This window comes from Pygoscelis adeliae, unplaced genomic scaffold (assembly GCF_000699105.1).
Source record: "Pygoscelis adeliae isolate BGI_AS28 unplaced genomic scaffold, ASM69910v1 Scaffold140, whole genome shotgun sequence".
Lineage (NCBI taxonomy): Eukaryota > Metazoa > Chordata > Aves > Sphenisciformes > Spheniscidae > Pygoscelis > Pygoscelis adeliae.
In genome coordinates, this window is record NW_008824044.1 from 1 (window position 1) to 7,701 (window position 7,701).

Here is a 7,701-nt window from a genome sequence, read left to right on the forward strand (position 1 = left end):
GGGGCCTACAGGAAAGATGAGGAGGGAATCTTTATCAGGGAGCGTAGTAATAGAATGAGGGGTTATGGTTTTAAACTAGAAGAGGGTAGATTCAGACTAGATATAAGGAAGAAATTTTTTACGCTGAGGGTGGTGAAGCACTGGAACAGGTTGCCCAGAGAGGTGGTGGATGCCCCATCCCTGGAAACATTCAAGGTCAGGTTGGACGAGGCTCTGAGCAACCCGTCTAGTTGAAGATGTGCCTGCTCATTGCAGGGTGGGGTAGACTAGATGACCTTTAAATGTCCCTTCCAACCCAAACTATTTGATGATTCTATGTTTCTATAAATACTCTTTTGCATCTTTAAGTCTTGTTGAACACAAGATCAACAGTCCTGAGACTTCAGTTTGGCTGGCAAAGCCATCAGAATAGTGTCTCAAATGAAGAACTATATTTCTCCAGTCAACCTGTGCAGTCTTTCAAAAATTGAAATTTACAAATGTTCTGGTTTTGGCTGAGATAGAGTTAATTTTCTTCCTAGTAGCCGGTACAGTGCTGTGGTTTGGATTTAGGATGAGAACAATGTTGATAACACACTGATGTTTTAGTTGTTGCTAAGTAGTGCTTACACTAGTCAAGGACTTTTCAGCTTCCCATGCTCTACCGACTGAGAAGGCTGGAGGTGCACAAGAAGCTGGGAGGGGGCACAGCCAGGACAGCTGACCCAAACTGGCCAAAGGGATATTCCATACCATGTGACATCATGCTCGGTATATAAACTAGGGAAGAGCTGGCTGGAGGGGCCGCTGCTCGGGGACTGGCTGGGCATCGGTCGGCAGGTGATGAGCAATTGCATTGTGCATCACTTGCTTTGTATATTGTTGTTATTATTTTATTCTATTTCAATTATTAAACTTTTTTTATCTCAACCCATGAGATTTCTCACTTTTACTCTTCTGATTCTCTTCCCCATCCCACCAGGGTGTGGGGGGAGTGAGCGAGGGGCTGTGTGGTGCTCAGTTGCTGACTGAGGTTAAACCACAACAACAAACAAATGGACTAGAAGAAAAAAAACTAACTGCTCCCCTAAACAGTAATAATTTTTCCATCTATTAAATATTTTCCAAGTCATTTTTTTGCTTTCTTTGCAAAATGTGTCGTAACTGGAATACGTGATGGTGTAGTTTATACGTTTGACTGGTAGTTGTCTGGACTAAGCCAATAAGCCATTGTGCTGTATGTCACTGAAGGAGGATGAAAACTCTTCATGAGTTCCAGTACATTGAGAATGAAGGAGGCTTATTGAATTATATATGCAAATGAGTAACATAATCAGTACAGTGCTTGATTTAATTTCTTATTAAATTCTGCTTACTATAGACTGTCCCCAAACTCTTACTTTTGATGTGTTGCATAATTTTGCACTGAAAATACTTACTACTCTGTTAAGGTTGTTAAGGGGCAATTTATCACACAGAAGAGCCACTGCGGATTCTGAGAGACACATTGTGTGAAACATTTTTAGGAATGATAGGAGATGTGATAGGTGAAATGCATGCACAAGCGATCCTTCATAATGAGACATATTAGAAGGCAGTGTCTATTGTAAAGGAGTTTCTACATTCAACAGCAGTAGCTCTTCCCAAGTTGGCTGTGCCAAGGACTGAAGCAATAGGTTATACTAAAGGAGTTAATTGATGTTCAGCAACCCAAAAAAGCGTGTCTGCCTTTCACTCTCTTATAGGCATTTATGGTTTTTTTTCATATAAACAGTCTAGCATTCTGGGGGCCCAAGTGTGGCCAAGGTACAAATATTCTTTCCATAAACCTTTGCCTCTCTAGTAAATGTTCTGTCCCATGAGAAAAGTGCTAACTAGGTCTGAAAGGCCCTTGGAAAAAATTAAGTATGCTATATAAGTGAAATAATGATAACAGAACTACCATATTATTTAATACATCAGAAATATTTTTATGGGCTCCTAATTTAGATCTCCCTCAAAATATTTTCTTTGATCTAAGGAAAAGAAGGTTATTGACTAAATCATAATAAGCCATTTTCTGGTTTTCTATGAACATTTTTAAAAGACTATAGTTTTTCTTTGTGATTCAAAAGCTCTCTGCTTTCTTTGCCTTTTTTTTTTTTTAACTTAGGTATTGTGTTAACAAACACATGACTACTTAAGAAACAGAAATATTGGCAGATGGAAGGACTTGCTAGCAAGACACCTCTAAGAACTCTTCCTTCAACAACATTGAAATGTATTCATTATTTTATTTAGTAAGTTTCCAATCTCTTCATGAATCATGTATGAAAGTAGAGCTTAGTATTTCAAGAGCTGGCCAGTTTATGAAACCAGGTAAAATGAAATAAAATCAAAACCATACACATTAAGAGACTGCAATGTTATCATAAATCTAGATGTATGATGTTGGTTCAAACAAATTGCAACAAACTTTGCAAGTAAAACTCAGGTATACCATATTGTACTTTATGATACCACACCAATAAGTCCAAAATAATCCATACAAATTCTCATCCACCAGTAAACACCATTCAGCTCAAGAATCTTAGGACAAAAGACAATATTTCAGTTAAAGTAGAGATTTCTCACTTATTCTCATGATTGCTAATAAGACATGAGACAAGCATACTGTTGAGAAGTATAAAATGCCTGTTATGCAAAACTTATCTGTAATTTAATTTAATATAAGAGTTACTCATAGGCTGATAAGAAGCAGAGGCATCTGTAGGGGGCAAATCAACCATAGGAAGTGGCAGCCTACAGATTCGGACCCTCTCATAAAGGTATATAAATGTGTTCTAATTTCAAATAGAAGAAAATCTAAAGGAGCCAGTGGAAACATTTACTGCATAAAATGTGAACAGACTGCACCCTGCTACAGATAAAAGGATTCTCTCCCTAAAGGTATGAGTCCTTTCATCTTTACAAACACAGCATTAAAGAACAAAACCAGAATGCACTTTAATTATTTTTGGCCATATTAATTACACATCTAGTTTTGCTCATATGAGCAATCTCTTTGAGTTTAAAGGAAGTATAGTTAAAATTTGTGTATAAATCACATTTTTACCCCTAGATGTATATATCATTACCTTTTATACATAATTTATGTGACCAAATAAATGGATAATGAAAATGAGAATTCAGAACTCTGAAGATGCCAGAACCAGCAAATACTTTTTTTGCTTGTTCATTGTTTCGCTTTGCCTTACTTTATGTAATACAATATGTTGATGTACTTTAACCTTCTCTCCAATGTGCCAGTGTCCTCGTTCTGGACCATCTTTATTGCTCTTCTGTCACCTAATACTGCCTAGACATCTTTTCTAGGTTTGCTAAAAGAGTGTATCCTCATACAGTGCTTTTCCTGGTCTGCTCCATTACCTCTGAAAGTGTTTACACTTAGAAAACACAGGACTTTTAAAATATCCATAGAAATATAAAAATAGAATTAATATCAATCTATTTAAAATAACAATGAAAATTTCTGGATGGAAAATTTTTTTTCAAAATATTGATGCAAAATTTTCTAAGATGAGGTCTTTCCATTTAAATTAATCTTTTATTAGATAATACATTCCATTCCTTGGAGTTATTCCTCTATAGGATTATTGTAACTTAACATCCATTTCTGTTATATTTCTTGCCCAAATTTTATGAACAGCAGTACCATCCTATCTCTATAAGCATCTGCTTTACTCTAGTGAGAAGTGAAACTATAGTTACTTTTAAAAATTAGGGCTTAGTCATGTATATAATATTCACATGGCACATACATGCATTTCTTTTATATAGAAAGGTACATTTGTGGGTATGTATTGGAATCTTAACCCTTATAATGAATCCCTGGAAAAAATGCTTAATATCCCTGTGCCTCAGTCTTTCTAGGTGCAAAGAAGCTGATATTCATAATGTTTTCTATATCGGTATTTTTTGTTTACAAGTGGAAGGATAAAAAAAATCCTCTGAGCTTCTTTTATATGGATTTTTGCACAACAAGGCTCCTCAGCTCAGTGATTTGAACTAATGAAGTTGGTTGCTGTCAGGACAGAGTTACCTAAAAACAAAACAGTAATGAGTTTATTCCTGAGATATTCCTGAATACAATGGAATAAACACAAGGACTAAATTAATAATAAGGTTTTGTATATGTATGTATATCTATAAAACATAGGTTTGTATTTTGAAATTTTTACTAAAATTATTGTTCCATAACATATATCTGTTGTGCACAGATATCCATTATATGTTTAAAGACATTTTAAAAATAAATAAGAATTATTTTTTTCCCTTCTGTCTTTGAAGGTAAATAAAGTTATAGCAATGTGTTTCATTCACATAAACAAAGAATATATAAAGAGAAAGTTATGAAAGCTCTAAAATGTACTAGAACAGCTTTTCCACTAATAAAATAAACCTAGCCTATAAAACTTATATATGAACCTACCATACTCCTTATCTCTGACGCTGGTGTGTCCAGCCAACCAGAAATTCAATGAAAGATCATATGATTCTGTGCCATTGTCCCTTCAGTTTACCCTGCAGCTTGAAAAAGGTTCATGGCAAAAGACCTTTTTATGACTGTTCAGTCTTTCCAAGATATATACTAATTTCTGCAAACTCAGTTCAATTTGATCTAAATTGTAAAATCAACTAAGCTAATTTACAAATTGCCCAACTTTCAAACCACCTCCGCTTCTGCCTTTTTTTGACTAAAGGTCCAATGGTCTACATTTGACATCAATCTGCATATACTTTTAAGGTGCAACTAAGTATTACTCGTTCAAGAAGGAAGCCCACCCATGCTCCAAAAAATACGTTAAGAACACAAAACTATTACTAGAATAGATGTAAACTGAGTACCACATGGCCAATATGCTCTACAGTTTAAATAACCTACTGTGTTATTTAAATATATTGGTACACTGTCACATAACTGGTGTCTAGTATGCCAGTATATTTAAGTATTTCATTTAGACCAATTATAGAAATACACTTTTAAAAATAACAAGATATCTGAATAGCAATTGTCAGTACACTGCTTACTTTAAATGGGACATGGGAGAAAATGTTCCCCAAATACTACCACCATGCATCTGTACCTCAATATTTAAATTTTTATTTCATTTTCACATTTTATTTGGCCTAAAGGAAGTAAAAAAGGATTAAAGCTGTGGGAAAAAAAAAAAAAAAACCAACAACTGTTCTTTCCTGTCACGGATAAGCCTTTTTCCTGTACAATGTGGATGACCACAGGGAAGAAAAAATAATTTAGATTTTGTGACAAAACCATGATGCCAGACACAATATAAATGGGAAAAGGACAAAAGATTTCTGAAAGAGCTGTGTGTATTCAGCAAGATCCTCCAAACCAGCATTACCTCGCTACATGATGCTTTACTATGTTACTTTTCCACGACCAGTGTCAATTAGAGCAAATACCAGCAAATTATTGCCTGCTGAGGAGCGATTTCAAGCCACAGTAGTAGGAAATGAACTGACACCAGCAGCAAGTGAAAACTACCTCCCAGGTATGACACAGTCCTTGGAACTTAGACAAACAGTTGTGTTAAAGTTTATACAATGTAAAGCTGTTGCTGTAATGCAGCACTAAAAAAGTTTTGTGCTGTTAGAATTGTCCTTAACAAATCAGTTAAAACTTTTCTTGTCCTCTGATACTGAAAAATTTAGTAAACATCAAACAAATCATAGCAGGGGCCAAAGCATGTATGTGTAGGCATAACTGAATATTTTTGTTCTACTTTCCATCTCATTCCTCATACTGCCAGTTAGTATTTCTTAAGTCTGTAGCATGCTTTTGCCTTTTGTACTCTGAAATATCAGTAAGGAGTTAATTTCAGAAATACCGATGCATGTAATCCATGACTTCTGAAGACAGTAAGATTGATTATTTAGAATGTTTATAATTATGTTTAGAAATAAGGAAGTAGAAATCTGAGACCTTTTTCTAAATCTATTGTGTACAGTATAGCTATTGACATGAAGACAAAGTTCTTAATTTATTTTATGAGTCAGTGTAATAATCTGTGCTCTGCAGGCAGGTCCTCACTCCTAAAGGATAACAAAAAAAAACAAAAACAAACAAACCCTGATGTGCCATACTTAGAAAAAAACTAAGCAGTTGCCAAGAGACTTCCTTTTCCAGATTAAAAATGTAATAAATGCAGCATCATTTATGTGTTTGTAGACAATTTAGGGTAACTATTAAGCTTCTGTAACTCAGCAGGGAGTTATGTTAAGGCTGTTTCATGGAAATTGTTGTTATGAAGCACTCAATAGCAACATTTTATTTGTCTGCTACTCTTATGATTATTGCCATTCTCCTCCTAAACTAGGCAGCAATGCACAACCCTTGAAGAGCATGTCTTATTCAAGACAGCATAGGGTTTAAGAAGTTGCACCACCTGACTGTTTTGTCATTTCCACAGCTTGCTCTGAAACCCACTGAAAGTAAGTATGCTGAGGAAAAAAATACCTGAAATGTTATGTACCCATTTCAGAGTCTTAAGGACCAGGAGCAGCACCTTAGACACTAATCTTTCTTTCATCCTAACGGCCATCTAGACAACTTTGCTGCACTATCCTCTAGTCAAAAGCAGTATTTAACACACTAACCCCAGGCCAACTGTATCATGAGAGGCAGTAGCCTTTCACTGTCTAATGCTGCAAACTGTAAAAAACAAACAAAACAAAAAAACAGCAAAAAAGCCCTTTATGGTATTGGCTTGTTTGGATGCAGAAAACTGGTTTGGCCTGAAAATGCATAACTATTTCCTTTTGTCCATTCCTAAATTACTCTATCACTAAAACTCATATTTTAAGTACAACTGGTTAAAACAACAATACTTGAATGCCATTTGTGTATTGGCTATACTGTCCAATTAACTAAATCTCTTTGTTAGGACAGCCTCACCCTGCCACTGCGATCAAGCATCACAGGAATAAGAAATAGGTCTTTGTGCAGGGAAAGTAATGTAAACACCTAGCTTTGTTGCTCAGCGTCCTGACAAAATATGCAAACTGTTTTGAGGGCTTTGAATGGCTGATTCTCATTATCTAAATGGTAAGTCATATATACATATGAATCAGGTGAAAAAGATGCTTAGAGCTTTGATGACTTTCGCTGAAATGTACAGATCATGTTTTTTTTAAGGCTAGGTCCATAACATCACTGTCCGTAACAGAAGTGCTGGATGATTTTTCAGAAAGTATCATACCTGGTCCTATGCTTTGGTCTACATACTCTCCAAGGCTTAAGGCTCCTGGAAAAAGTGAAGACTTGACACTGGCTGTAAATCCTGGTTAAAGAGTTTTCTCTTATCAGCACCTCTGTCTGAACACCACTGTGTAAGAAGGAGAGGCTGTTATGATAGATTGTTCTCCAGACTCCCTATAGAATCATAGAATCATTAAGGTTGGAAAAGACCTCTAAGAACATCGAGTCCAACCGTCGACCCAACACCACCATGCCCACTAAACCATGTCCCTAAGCGCCTCATCTACCCGTCTTTTAAATACTTCCAGGGATGGGGACTCAACCACTTCCCTGGGCAGCCTGGTCCAATCTTTAACCACTCTTTCAGTAAAGAAATTTTTCCTCATGTCCAATCTAAACCTCCCCTGGCGCAACTTGAGGCCATTTCCTCTCGTCCTTTCGCCAGTTACTTGGGAGAAGAG